The sequence below is a fragment of the Camellia sinensis genome, chromosome 1 (genome assembly GCF_055761805.1).
Source record: "Camellia sinensis isolate YWXY chromosome 1, ASM5576180v1, whole genome shotgun sequence".
Taxonomy (NCBI): Eukaryota; Viridiplantae; Streptophyta; class Magnoliopsida; order Ericales; family Theaceae; genus Camellia; species Camellia sinensis.
In genome coordinates, this window is record NC_138961.1 from 30,358,874 (window position 1) to 30,365,739 (window position 6,866).

A 6,866-nucleotide genomic window follows, 5' to 3' on the forward strand; every position below is an offset into this window, starting at 1 on the left:
CCCCGATTGTACCCAAGCTCCCGAGCCGAGACAACTCCGGTGATAACGGACATGTGGCCTTCGGCACCGAGTCAGGGTTTCCTAAATTCTCCCATAAAAAATATTTAGGTGGCGACTCTGTATCTGGCAAAGCAGTCCATGTTTGGCACTACTTTTTCAAAAATCTGTTTCTCAAAACGATTTGCCAGATTTGGACTCTTTGGTTCAGATTAAGAACCGTGACACAAATCGAGTCCGAACTGTAGCATGAGGCCCCCGCGGGCGCGTCTACACTCGCTCATCTCTTGTTTCTCTCTATTTTTTTGTCTGTCCCTCCCTTATCTCTTTCTCTCTCTGTCTCTCTCTCACTCATTACTCTTCTCTCTCTCTCTTTCTCTCTTTGTGTCTGTTTGTCTGTCTCTCACTCTTCTCTCTCTCTCTCTTTCTCTATATGTGTCTGTTTGTCTCTCTCCCCAATTTTGTTCACCTTGCTCACTCTCCCATTCCTCTCCTCTCTATTTACCGAGCTCTCCACTACAAGAAAATACAGTTTTAGCAACCATTTTGTCTCTCTCTCGCTCATCACTCTATCTCTCTCGCTCATCACTCTGTCTCTGTCTCTGTCTCTCTCTCTATCTCTCTTCTCTATCTGTTTCTCACTCATCTCTCTCTCACCACCCATCTCCTCTACCATCTTCACCACTACTGCAAATGCCATTCCACTACTACCACTACTACCACTGTTGACACTCTACCTCTACGACTATCATTACTACCATCATCGCTACCACTCCACTACCACCACTACTACTACCATTACCTCTCCTCCACCACCGCTACTCTATCTCTTCTACTACTACCATAACTTCACCACTAATCTCCTTCGCCATCACTACCACCACAACTATCACCTCTTATCCACCACCTTCACCACTACTACCACTCCCTATCCTCTACCACAAAAAATTAGTTCTTCATTTTTAGTAACAAAAAAAAAAGGATCGCAAAAAAATATTTTTCATTAACCACAAAAAATTAACTTTATTTTAATAGAAAATATTATCCCTACTTCTACCAAATAAAAAAAAATTATTCATTAAAATAAATATGAAACAAATAAATTTTCAACCTTACTAAATGAAAAAAAAAAATCGTTAACTATAAAAAAATTTATTTTAATAAAGAATATTTTTTTTAACGACGGCATCCTCTGTTGTAAAAAAAAAAAAGAGCCAATTTATTATTTAAATATTCATTTGTAATAAAATAAAAAAAAAAAATTCCATTCCTGCTCCCCCTCCACCCCTTTTCCATTCCCGCTCGGGTTCCCCCCACCCCAAACCCAAAATCCCCAATCTCAAAAATCCCTAATCTCTTCCCCCTCTCATTCCTCCCCCTCCTTTTTTCCATTCCCGCTCGGGTTCCCCCCCATTCCAAACCCAAAATCTCTAATCTCTTGAACCAAAATCCCCAATCTCAAAAATCCCTTATCTCTTCTTATGTCTCTCTCTCTCTCTCTCTCTCCGGCGAGCGGCAGACCCTTCGAAGTTCCTCATTTCTTCTCTCTCCTTGCTGGTTGTTCGAACGAGCTGGAAATGCGGAGATGGTTGAGGTATGAATTTACATTTTCGTCTATCTATGAAATATATATATATATATATATATGGGGGTTTAGGGTTTACTGAGATTTTAATTTTCTAGATAATGTTATTTGGACGTCAGTGGAAGAATCTTTGAGGGCATGGCCATGCAAGCTCATCAGAGGAGAGGTGCATCTGGCAGTTTCATTTTTCCAGATGCTTGTTTTCTTCCTAGTAAAGGAGAGAGGTACGATATTTAGCATAGATAAGCTTCTGGACGTGTTCTATTTTTGGGTAGTGGGTGCTGTCTTTTTTATCATATTGTTCGGGAGCACTGTACACTACATGCACTCTTAAATTTCTTTGGGAATTTACATTTTTATGAAGATCTTACCTTTCTACATACCTGTAAGTTCTACGATTTGCTTGTGATGATTTAGTGCATAAGTTTCTACCTTCAAACTTAATGTTGAGCATTGTATGACGGAGCTTTCTACCACCATGATAGTGGAATGGCTCAGTTTATTTCCCATAGGCATTGCAAGCTAGAATCCTTTCTTAAAAATGGGTAACAATGAAATATAAATTTCAAACATGCAAACCATGACATAAAAAGGACAAGGAAAGAAATTTCTATAGAATACATATGTCTATTCATTTGTATTGTACTAATTAATAATATAAGAGGATATTTCAAAACCATATTGATTATTATCTAACAAAATTATTAATTATGCACCAAGGAATGAAGTTAGTTTCTTAAAAGACTCTTGACTAATAGAGATTGTTACGTTATAGAATATTAATTATATAAGAGGCTCAATAATATATGGACTTGTGTCAATGCTATAAATTTTTTTTTTCTTTTCTAATTTATATGCATTTATCATTACATGTTACATGAATTAGATTGTAATTCAATACATCTCTTATATATTTGTAAACTAGGTCACGTCATGTGGTTAAAAAAACTAAATTCAAATGGCCACTAAAATATAGCACTGCAATCAAGTTTTCCAAGAATGTTACATGGGTTCAAGAGATAAATAAATTAAAATTAAAAAGAAGCACAAATGGTGTCATGGTAAACTGTCAAACCCATACTATAATAGGACATTGCTCAATGTGGTGAAAGCTTGGGTTGACAAGAAGGATAAATGTGGGTCTGGAATCCAAAGGCTACAACTTTATGCCCAAAAGTTTTGCCAAAAAAATAAAACAGAGTTTGAGCCTATAAACCTAACCTTTTGCATTATTTGCACTAAGTGGCCAAGTTTGAACCCCTGCCCCCCCTAAAATAAATCAAATGTAATAAATTAAAATCCTGAGAGTGGAGTTTTAATGGGATAAATTTAAGAAAATGGACTGTAATCGTACTAGAATTATGTTTTTGCCTAATTAATTTGAATGATAAAAGAGTACATTTTGTTGGATGCCTAACTGTAAAGAAAAAATTGCTCTCATGCTTAGATATACTTAAATTTTAGTACATGTGGAATACCATTGTCATTTTCGTATTTATCATGAATGAATGATTTGTGTAGCAGGTAACATTGGTATAGAGATATGGTATTCATGAACAAGGTTGATCATGTTATTCTTGAAGTTGAGCTTGTTGCTTCATCTAATGAGTATTTTGGGTCACTTGTGGTCATTGGCTTTAGGAAACTCCCATAATTGAACATTTCGGTTGTGTTTGGATCTTTGATTTGTGGGGTAAAAGAAAAGGAAAGGGAAGCTGATTTTCCACCCTTTTTTTTAGCTGGGAAATGAGAATAACATGAACAGATATTTGTCAAAACATCACTATTTTGTTTAGTTTGAGCTTCTCCAATGGTATGATGAAAGGCTTGTTCTCAAAAAATAGCATGGAACTCAAATTTGAGCTCTCCAATGGCTATTTAAACCTTATGCTGTCATTGCTAAACTTTGTGCAAATTTGGTGTGAGGTTTAGCTATAGCTAAAATTTGACAACCCCTAGGTTCCGTTTGGATAGATGTGGATTTCAAATCATGGGATTTGACCTTAATCATCGAAGGACAATAACTCAAATTTAGATATGATAGTTTATTTGTGAATTTCAAGATTGAGTTAGCTTTATCACGATGGTTTTGAAATAATTATATAAAACTAGTTATTTGAAATTATGCTAAGAATTTTCTTTTTAGCTACAAGGATCTTACTATAATACATATATATATTTATATATCTTCTATTTCAACTTATCTTCTTCCATTGTTTTTTTGATTTGAAATACATAAGGTAGTTTGTTTTGTGTACATTTGTTGTTTGGTTGCAGCTAGAGGCGACTCACGATAGGGAGAAGGAACTACTTCAGGAAATAACTGATTTGCAATGGAGGTTTTTATAATCATAAACACACGACATTATACATCACAATGTTATAAAAAATCTCATAGCTTTTGAACATTGTTTTTCTTTTAAAATTTTCTTTTAATTTTTTATGCAGGCTAATATGTGCCCAAGAGGAGCTTCAGAAATATAAAACTGACAATGCTCATGTTGATTTCTTACCCTATTCTTGTTTCATATAAATTATGGCATATTTGTTTTGTTTTTTGTTTTTGGTTTTAATTTTTGTTGAACAGATTATAGACTACTATTATATCTCTGTTTCAGGTATGATCTTATTCCCCAATTGGCATTGAAGAAAAATATAGTCGATTCCACTACACTAACTAAAATGGAAAAAATAAAAGAAAAGAAAACAATAAGGTGATTTCAATGACCAACAGACTTTATTAAACATTTAGCGGTTCAGTATGTTGTGTAGGAATGTTTCAAGATTGCTGCATAGCTCCATACGTGCAAACCCTTGGTAAAATTATTCTTGTACATGATTTTATTATTATCTTCTCACTTTGCTTGTACTATATTATTATCATTGGACCTTTTGTATTTAGCGTTCTGTCAAGTATATAGCAAGGACCCGTTTCTTTTAGTTTGTAAATAGATAAGTATATATTTTCTTTTTCGTTCATGATTCGCCCTAGTATTCATTTTAATATATTCCAACATTTCATGTGTTAATGCTATTGAAGGCGGCTATAATGTTTTGTATACGAGTTCTCAGAACTATGGGAGTAGCTTGCAGTCAACTTCTCATACTATTTTGTTAGGATATGAGTTAAAATTTTAAACCGTGTGTCAACCTGTATTACTTGAAACTTCCAGAGATTACCGTGCCTAACCTATCCTGTTAAATTATTTGTGCTTGTTCGACAATCATTGTGTATTAATCAGTAATGCAGCGTTGAATTAGAAAATGGAGCCCTTATAGAGATCCTCATTTTATGGAGCTGAAAGATGCACCAACAATCTGAGATCAATCTGGGCTTTTGATAATTTTTTTCACTACCTAGCTTTTTGATTTGATGTTGTCGATATGGGTTAGTGGTGGTGGTTGTGGGGTTGGCTTGAAATGATTTAGCATTCCACTTTCAGCTAAAAACCATTCATAGTAACATATTCTATACTGCTATTGATTAGAATGAAGAAAACTATATTTCATTGTGCCTATAAATAGAAACCTTCACTTAACTAACTACTCCAACAAACTAAAAATAGTTAATTTTTTTATATTTTTTTGTAATTAAAATATTAACACCATTATATTGTCATTAATTATTTTTATTTTGTTATTTTCAGATATTTCCTGAGTAGCAGTTTGCTTCTTGTGGAATGCGGGCGTATAAAGATTTTGACCAACTTTTGTTTTTGTAACCCACAGAAGAATCAAGATGAAAACTTTTGGTTTTGATTTACGTTATTTAAATTTGTGAACAACATTATGTATGTATTATGCGATATTATGTAGTGGGAGAATTTCTATTGTTATGAATTTTTATTTATGTATTGTTATGAATGTAATAACATTATGAATTTTCATTATGTGCCAACTTTTGTTTATGTATGTATTTATATTATTATGTAATTATCGGTTTTTTTATAGTTATTTTCATATTTTTAATAATTTTAATATAATTTTTTTTTTTTGAGATGGCAGCGCACACCGTCTCAAAAAAAAAATTGGACTAGGGTTTTTTGCGACGGCACCTTTACCGTCGCAAAAGATAGGGAATTGGTTGAAACGAAAGGCCTTTAGCGACGGTGTTATTGCCGTCGCCAATAGTTCTTTAGCGATGCTCAGGTGCTGTCTCAAATAAACCTTTAGCGACGGTATTTTTTGCCGTCGCAAAAGACCTTTTTAGCGACGGCAATACACTGCCGTCTAAAAAAAACTCAAATATTTACGCGTTAATTGCGACAGAATTTTTTGTTGTGACCCCCTACTTGCCGTCGCAAAAAGTCACTTACCGTCGCAAAAAACCTTTTGAGACGGCGTTTGGGGTATTTGTGACGGCGTTTTGCCGTCGCAAAAAATCAATTTTTTTGTAGTGTTCTCTCTCATCTTTTATTCAATGTTTTTGCCTCATGTTTAGGTCCTTTGACGTACACAGTTCCATGAAGCTCTTCGGTTGCATGAAACTCTTGTGATTTGCAAAACTTTCAAGCTGTTCATCGTAATAACCCCATTGCTTCAATGTGAAGCCCTTTGCTCGAGAAAACATTCGCAACCTTGCTAAGGATTAGTCTTGTTGACTATCCTATAGGTTGTTGGTGTCATTCATCAACTTGTTGTGGTCAGAAGGCTAGTTTATCCTCCATAAACAATTACAGCGTTCCATCGAATGCATAAGTCATTTCCTTCTTCTGGTGGCCACTAATTACGGCTTAGTGTATGGACAATCAATCTATGTCCAAGATGATGTCAGTGTCGAACATCTTCATGTCTCGAGGTTCGAGAATTCAAGTATACGAACAATTCATAAGGGTTTACATACCAATTCTAGTGATCTAACACACTGCAAATGTGAAGGAATACGATGAAAAACATATAACCAAGAGTTTTAAGACTGGTTTGATAGAAATTTTCGTCTTGTAGGTTTTGATTACAAACGAGTCACACCAAAAGAGTTCTAACTGGCAACTCTAAGCCCAAGGTTGGTATAGAAGTAATAAAGATAACAAAGTACAAAGGGGCTATAACAATAATATCAATTATCATAAGGATCAAATGGAATACGGATGAACAATACAACAGAATGAGTGATATTATAGTTTTAGACTTTCATGTGATCAAGATCATGGAGGAAGTGACTAAACTAGATATCTAACCTAAGACTGCGTTGGCCCTACGTGTGTCAAAATAAATATCCAAGATTTGTTATTGAGTAAAGAAATTGCGACTGTTTACAAAATTCTAGTACTAGATAGGATAATCA

The 6,866-nt window shown here is 34.5% G+C and overlaps 1 long non-coding RNA gene across 1 annotated transcript; it reads left to right on the forward strand.

Annotated features, from left to right (window-relative positions):
• The first annotated feature begins 1,263 nt into the window (after positions 1 to 1,263).
• Positions 1,264 to 5,472, forward strand: LOC145789620 (uncharacterized). Its single transcript, XR_014327736.1, has 6 exons — positions 1,264 to 1,591; positions 1,681 to 1,806; positions 3,860 to 3,921; positions 4,031 to 4,082; positions 4,201 to 4,296; positions 5,230 to 5,472. It is a non-coding gene; the product is annotated as an uncharacterized LOC145789620 (long non-coding RNA).
• The last annotated feature ends 1,394 nt before the right edge of the window (positions 5,473 to 6,866 follow it).